We start from the raw sequence: 8281 nt of genomic DNA, 5'->3' as shown, positions 1-8281 counted from the left end.
CTATCTCATTAATAAGTGCTTTAACATGGTAGAAGGCTGCGCGGCGGCCTCGCCACACCCCGCCCGCCTCCCTTTCATATCTAATTATCCATCCGTTTCATTCTGTCAGAGGAGGAGAGCCCGGATTCACGCCGTCGGAACGAGGGGCTGCGCCAAACACCTCCTCGCGTGCAGAAAGAAAAAAAAAAAAAATCCCCAAAAGTGACACGTGTAAACAAATGCAAATGAGATGTTCTTGCGGGAGGGACCGGATCGTCTGTCACGCCGATAGATGGGGAACGCCGTGCGATGACTTTGGGATAGGCTTCGTATGAAAAAGGCCAAACTCAAGCTCAAACTGCTAAAAGCTCATCCATATGGCGCTCCTCAACTCGTTTCCCGTCCTTCCCGACGAGATGTCAAAGATTCATTTGTACTGTTGGGAAACAAACGCAACTGTGGAATATTTTGGTATACGGAAAATTCCATTGAAGAATCAGGTATTTTGATGAAAGTGAAGACTCCATATTTCTGCATAAAAAACAACATTAAAAAAAGGACTAAAAGCCTTCATTTTCTCAAAAGATGATGTGGGATTTATAATGATGTGCCGTATTCAGCGCATAACCCGTGAGTTGGACGTTTTTGGGACGGAAAAGCAAAATAGCTTCGTAGCCATGGAAATTCTTCGATTTTTCCCTCTGTGCTTCGGCTGTACATTTTTTAAGATTAATATGTTTATAAGACCGTATTTGAAATTTTGTTAATTGTTGTTGTTTAAAAAAATGCGCCTTATAATGCGCTGCGCCTCATATATGAAAACGCTTTTAAAATAGGCCACTACTTTAGCTTCTATTCTATGCGCCTTAGAACGCCTCATATATGAAAACGCTTTTAAAATAGGCCACTACTTTAGCTTCTATTCTACGCGCCTTATAATGCGCTGCGCCTCATATATGAAAACGCTTTTAAAATAGGCCACTACTTTAGCTTCTATTCTATGCGCCTTAGAACGCCTCATATATGAAAACGCTTTTAAAATAGGCCATTTGTTGAAGGTGCGCCTTATGTATGGTTGATGAACGCAGAGGAATAGGAAGGAAAGAAGAGGCAAAGTGTAGAAATGCTCTCCGCATTAGGCCAGAAAGCCTCGGGCATTCTTTTTCCTCCTCTTCTTGGTTTTCTGTAAGACTAGCCGGGGAAGATAAGACCAAAAAGCTCCGTCGGCGCGTTGCCGAACAATCCGTTCTGTGTCTTCCCTCGGACCGCCTGCCGTACGGCCCTTCTAATGGCGCAACTCGAATTTCCGACGATGCCTCTCGCCATATCTCCGTCGGCGCGGCTGACTCGCATCCCTCCTTCGATATAATATACTATCATACCGCCAGAAGCGGCCCCGGAGCCGAGAGAAAAAAAAAAAATCCTCCCTTCAAGAGCAGACCTTCAAAGCAGTGTCATTTATTGATACAAAGAAGGGACGACTGAAAGAAAGGTTCAAACGGCTTCGCCGCGTCTTCGGAGCTGTTCAAACCTTCGCCTGTAATCTCTCGGAGCAGAGCCAGGAGACAAACACAAATTGAGGATTTAGAAGAACAAAACGCACACAAAACGCAGACCCAAACGCCCAACAAAGACTCCAAAGTCTAGCGAGTCGTCCCGCGTCCCATTAGAAGAGGAACCTTCATCTCGAGGCCTTCAGACTTTCTTTCAGAAGAGAAAGGAGGCGTGTCAAAGATATGGGTCACAATGTTTACAAAGAGCGCTTTTAAGCCAATCGGAGTCCGCGCCTGCTTTTATTCCCCATTTCATGGGATTAAAATAAAATGAAACATAATAAAATACAAATTAATTTATGAGGGAATAACATGCTTTGTTGTCTTGAAGGGACGGCTTGTAAGACATCCAAAGACAAAATGAAGTTCTTTGACAAATGGGTGTAAAATAATGCCGAGCAAAAAGTGTTTTTTTCAACTTTATGAGTTCATGGTTAAGTTTTCTGCAAACAATAAGGGTAGGGCCTAGTTACTATGGATTTTTCTGTGGGGGAATAAATAAAAATGACAGATTCATAGTTTGATGAACTGAAACAACGACAAGGAGAGAAATAGTTGCTGTAATTGATTAGAATACAGCAAATTTCAGTCACTACTTTTTTCTAGAGTTTTGAACCCCGTGGCTTGTAGTCCAATTTGCAGTTTCTTTTTGTTTGTTTTTTCTTTAAATATTTTACCAGACACCAGGGGAAATCTCCGGGTGAGCAAAGGGACACCAAAGAAGACGTTACGTTAAAGATGAGATTTTTTTGTCATACCATTCAAGCACGATTGATGGGTCACCCACATAAGTCGAGTTTTGACGTCAGTTGGCAGTTAGCGGCCAGTGCCTGTTGCAGCTAACAGCAGCTCCTGTCAGCAGGACTTATATATTTTCAAAAAAAAAAAGAAGCGAGCGGACACAACCAACGCCCGAGTCCACCCTTGTTCACACGCAGGTAAAACCGAGAGGATGATGTCAAAGTTACGTCTCCACATTCAATTAAGTGTGCTAGGGTAAGTGAATCACACTTATCTTAACCCATAACAAATACATAACTTACGGATATGAACAGAAGAAAATATGAAGGATTGCAAAAGATGAGATATATTCTTTTTCGTGACTTTCATTTCTGCACTACTAAAAAACTACACTGGCAAACAAACTGAAAAAAAAGGATGCAAGCCGGGTCAACCTTTTGGTGGGGGGGGGGGGGGGGGGGGGGGCGCTACCTGGGTGGCAGCAGCGCCCCTATATGAAGAAGGGATCTGTTTGCCATTTAGTTGTTTGCACACAGAGACACCGAAGCGTCTTCATTTTCTTTCGTGTTCCCAGGACGCGGCGGCTAACGCGCTTGGGCAGGGGTGACGGCCAGGTCAGGGGGGCTCCAGTCGACTGCGCCCCGAGGAGAAATCCCGGGGAGGGAGCGCGGAGTGGTAGTTGAAAGAGGGAGGAGGAGAGGGGTACCCCTCTGGGACTGTGGGCCCCTCCCAAATCGAAAATAAACAAACAGAGTGGTCCTCTGATTTAATCTGGAGAAACTAAAAGACCGCCCAAAGCAGCTACTACGCCCCCCCCCCCCCCGAAAAAACAAAAAACAAAAAGTAATTGACTGTCTTCTCATCAAGAGCAAACAAAACGGCGTCTCCATATTTTTCAGTCATGCGAAATGTTTTTCCAGCCGAGAGCCGTCTCATGCAAAACGCTTTGGAGTGAAATAAATATTAAAAACACATTGCTGCGTCGTCCATTTTGAAATTTTTAAACACAGGGGGTGTCAAACTCATTTTTTATCATGCGCCACAATTTAGTTATGGTTTCTGTCTAAATTATACACATGTTGCACATTAAGTGTATTTCAGATTTCCCACATAGTGGGAGGTCAGTGAACGCACCGCCAGTGTGATGCGTTCAAAGCAGTCGTTTCTCCCGTTCCATAAATAAATAAATACTCAAAGTTGAGCACCATTCGCGTTCCATTAAGTTTATTATTGTGCGTATACGCAAAAATAGTTAACTCGTTCACTGCCAACGACGGCTTTAGACTGAAAGATCCATTTTTCCACAACTAGCTGTCATTATGTCACTGGCATGTATCCAAAAATAAAAAATGCATAATTTGCAGTAGCCATTTTGAAAATTTATCTCATTCACTGACATGGACGGTTATAGACGTAAAAAATCCCAGCAATGAAAGAGTTAATGAGTCAAGTGCTCGGTTTATGTAGCTGACAGATCAATCTTTGAGTGTTGTCAAAAAAAAAAAAATAATTTATAGGACGTACCCATACTTTCGGCCTCCACTTATGTGCAAAAAAAGTGTGTCTTATACTTGGGTAAAAAAAAAACAAAAAAAACGAGTCACTATCCAAAAAAAAAAGTTGTCATGTTCCAATTAATTTGCTCTTAATTTGAAAAGAAACCCATAATATACCTGTCAGGGCGTTACAAGCATAAAATCAGACTTGTCTACACCTTAAAAAACCTTTATGAAAATTTGCCTTTAGGTACTCTTATTTAAAAAAAAAAAAAAACAACAAAAAAACCCTCCACATAGCTCCCCAGCTCTATGCTTTCAATGTGCATTTAGTAAATGAATGTCTACAAATGTTTGTACGCACAACACAAGCGTAACTTATTACACGGGCTTCTCGCCAGGAAAAGTCAACATGTTTGGCTCGTTTAACTCTCACTCTAAACATTCCATCATTTTTTTTTTTGAACATCAGACTAAACTCGGCCAACAGGCATCCCCGCACAATGCTCAACAATTTCCCTTTCCTCCGCCTTGAGCGCACCAATGGCGACGCCACCTTCTGTCAGCTGACCGGCCGGAGACGATGAGGGTGAGATTAGACCAATCAGGGGTCACGGGCAGGTTATCACAACCGCTGGAAAACTAAAACAGATGGAGAACATATTCTGGCACCGCTCCACATCTACCGTCGGATTCGCATCGCCATTCTTCTGCGCCGCCGGACTGGAAGAATGTCAGATTGAGCTGCGATTTGAAAGATTGTATCCTCAACAAAAACATTTTCAAATGTGTTTTCATATTTAGGGTGCATCGCATTATGAGGCGCATAGAATAGAAGCTACAGCAGTAGTTGGGGTTGCGTTATGCATCCACTAGGTGGATTTGCGCTAAAGGGAATTTGAACAAAATAATCTGATGAATCCGTCAAACTTGATGAAATTAATATAGACGTTCTTACAATTCGTTCACTCCCAAAATTAATTCACAGCTGTTTTACTTCAGTAGTCTGAAGAACGGGAAAACGATCCCTCGTAATTACATTAAAGGGACAGTGTGTAATATTTAGACCGTTCATTAATTTACTATGACTCTTCTAAATACCGTAAATTTCTGACTATAAGCGGCGAGATTTGTCCCTGCGCTTACAGTTCCGTGCAGTTTTTTTACCAGCCACAAGGGGGTAGTTGCCAAGTAAACAAAGGGAGACAAAATAAAACACTATCAAAGTATTGATTTTGAGTTTTAACTGCTATTTAACTCACCGCCAGGTGGCAGTGTCCACTAGTCAACGCGATCAAGCACGTTACTGTTGTGTTGGTGCACTCGCGTTTATTTCGTCCGTCATGACTCTGCTTGGCTTGTTTTGTTGTTTTGTCTATTTTGGTCTATAGCTCTTATCTTCATCTGCAAATCTAGAACTCGGCGCGGATAAACGCGCGGCTTCTTTGGCTACGTCGTGACGCGGGGTCCATGAGCGGCGTTGCGGCGCGAGGACGGCCGTGGAAAAACAAACAAACAAACGCACATGATGGAAATATGTACAAGGTCTTATCATACAGTAGATGCTAATTGTTTCCGTGTGGGAAGGGAAGGGGGGGGGGGGGGGGGGGGGGGGCTCAAGGGAGGGAAAGAGGAACTTGAGAATATCCTGCATGCGCCTTTGGCCTGCGCCTGACTCGAGAGCTAAGCCCTCTCTCAAGAGAGGGTCAACACCAGGTTCAACTTTTCACCTCGGCAGCACGAGAAGAAGACACTAAATACGCGGGATTACGCCGCAATATTGTCTGGCCTTTCGCGCGCAACTTTCACAACCTTGCGCTTCAGTCGTGCACTTTCCATCGGGGGGGCAAATGGCTCGGCTCAAACACCATCGTTCATCTGACTCATTTCTGTTATTTATGATATGATTTTGTATCATTTGGCACAAGTATTGAAGCTTGCCGAGCCAAGTGGAGCGCGCGCTGCTCGCAAATTAGTGAGTTCAAAACAACAGCGGTCAGACTAATTGCGAAAACTACCGAAAATTTGGAGTAGAATGTTCTGCGTGCAAATATTATTTTGATTTCAACACTGAAAGCTTTTGTATAGAGAAAAATATGAATTTGAAAAATCAACCCATTTCAAATGAGATATAATAGTGTTGGAATTAAATCAGGAAAATTAAGTACTTGACAACAAAAAGATAGCCAACACTTTTAGGCTGAACGCATAGATTCATAAAATCGCAGCATCTCAACATTAGAAATCATAATTGTCCAAGTACAAAGTACGTTTGTCCAAATGTTGAATTGGAGTGGAGAAAAAACAAACTAAACGCGTGTAATTAGTACCAAACAAATGAAGCTTTATGAAGCACTTACTATTTTTTTCACTCCGCTCTGGTCAAAGAGACAGGAGAAATTTAATCCAGTACACACACTATACATATATATTAGTTGTATAAATGGGTATTTGTGTGGAAAACACATTTTTTGGAATAAGTCAAAACTAATCTTAGTTACATAAGCCTGTTTTTTGTGAGAATGCATCTGTCCCTCACACACACTCACACACACGCGCGCACACATATATTTGAGGCACAGGTTGCCCGCTCCACACAATTAGCGGAGGAATGCTAGGCTCCTGTTGCATATCAGGTGGCAGGTGAAGCAAATTACAGTCTGTGCAGATATACTGTGCAGTTTTCTAGGTGTGTGTGTCGTGTGCATGTGTGTGTGCAGGTATAAAGCAGGTAAAGTAGCACAGAGACGGCGTCAGAGACGGCGCGGCCGTCCCAACACGGCGCGCGCCCAGGAGGCGCATAGCAGGCGCCCGCACGGCGCGCACAATGGCCGCTCAGTGCTGCCTAGCACGCAGCCGCAGCAACGCCAAACAAGCTCGCTAGATGTTGACGTTCGCAACGGCCGAGAAAATGGACGGCCGGGGAAACTTTTAACACTTTTTTTTTCCAATTAAGGTCATCAGGATGAAGGCAAAAGCAATTGAGTATTTATCCTAACTGTAAGAATGGTCATTCAAATGAAACTTTACATGTGTGTATTGATATCAAATGTAAACAAAAACTGGACATGCTAAATTTATGTATCGTATATCATGTAAAATAAGAATAGTTACAAATTAAAATATGAAAGGTAGTAAGAATGGACTGGTGCACTGTAGAATGAATTTTACTTTCTTGTATAGAAGTAAAGCTAAATTGTTAAATAATAATAATAATTTTAGTTCCAAGATGATAAATAAATGTTCTTGGTTACTTCATAAACTCGTCAATAAAATTATACGTGTTTGCTAAATTTTGTTTCCTATGGGGAGACAGATGCTTTGCTCCTCATAAATAAAGTGTAAATGCATTTTTTTGCAAATATTTTTCATTCATATTAAATATTTATTCTCCAAGTAATATGATGTATATGTCTATGTTTGTTAAAAAACATCATCAAATTATTATTGTCAAGAAAATGAAATACAGTGAGTTGCAAAAATCAAGACTCTGGTTGCTTATATGTCTCCTTGCTTATAACATATTTCTGGTTGTTTTTAATAAAAGTTGGATTTTTTTCTGGGTCATATTGTGGTTTATGAATGACCTTGGAAAATGATCAGGTGACTTGGTGACCCCCCCAAAAAACAATAACTAAGTAAATAAATAAAAAGAAGCAACATATTTTTTAGATTATTTCGGATTACAAAAACCAAAATCTCTTTTTTTTTTTTAAAAAGATCCTTAGTAAAATTGATTTTTTATGAGCTTTTCTGAATCCGGTCATTAAACCAAGTTAAATGTCTGAGTTTGTATTATTCTATTTTTGCTCACCGGCTCTATTTTGGAACGGCACAATCATTAGAGCCTATTTGACAAAGAAATCGACATTTTGTTCAATTTGTCTCACATTTATAGGCTCTTCCTTAGTTTCAAGATGTATTCATGCAATCCCCACCATAATTCTCACACAGAAAAAAAAAATAATGATCGCCTAAACTTGCTATTTGAGGCCGTAAAATAATTCTTAAATCTGCCTACCTGCAGTTGTGACTTGCGACGCTTGGGCTCATTTGCGGCTCTCTGGCGCCCTCTGCTGGAAAGACGGGAGCCGTAATCGTCAACACCTCGCCTCGGCCGGACAACATCCCTTTTTCGGGCTTCCCTCTGCTCCGGTTGACCTCATGTTTCTAACCTTCGGGGGGATCAACAGCGAAGATGTTAATGTCAGCCATGTGTGAAGAAGTCGCTTGAGCATTTTCTGCAAATACAGTGGGGCCCTCTCCAAAGTATTGCCGACACCCTGAGCCTTGCACATCTGGCGTTAATCACTAATGCACACATGCTAAGAAACACACACGCGCGCGCACACACACAGGCAAACACTTGTGCAAAGATCTCCTTAAGAAAATCCTTCTCAACTCCTGAACTTACAACATGACTAGGGTCAACACACGTGCTCCGAGTCTAGTCGCACCACAAAAAAAGTCATGAGAGACATTGGACGTGCGCGCGGTGGGACAGAAGACGTT

The sequence above is a fragment of the Hippichthys cyanospilos genome, chromosome 9 (assembly GCF_059441005.1).
Source record: "Hippichthys cyanospilos isolate Australia breed blue-spotted pipefish chromosome 9, RoL_Hcya_1.0, whole genome shotgun sequence".
NCBI classification, from domain to species: Eukaryota; Metazoa; Chordata; class Actinopteri; order Syngnathiformes; family Syngnathidae; genus Hippichthys; species Hippichthys cyanospilos.
The sequence above is the reverse complement of the archived record's forward strand: the minus strand, read 5'-3'. Positions refer to the sequence as shown.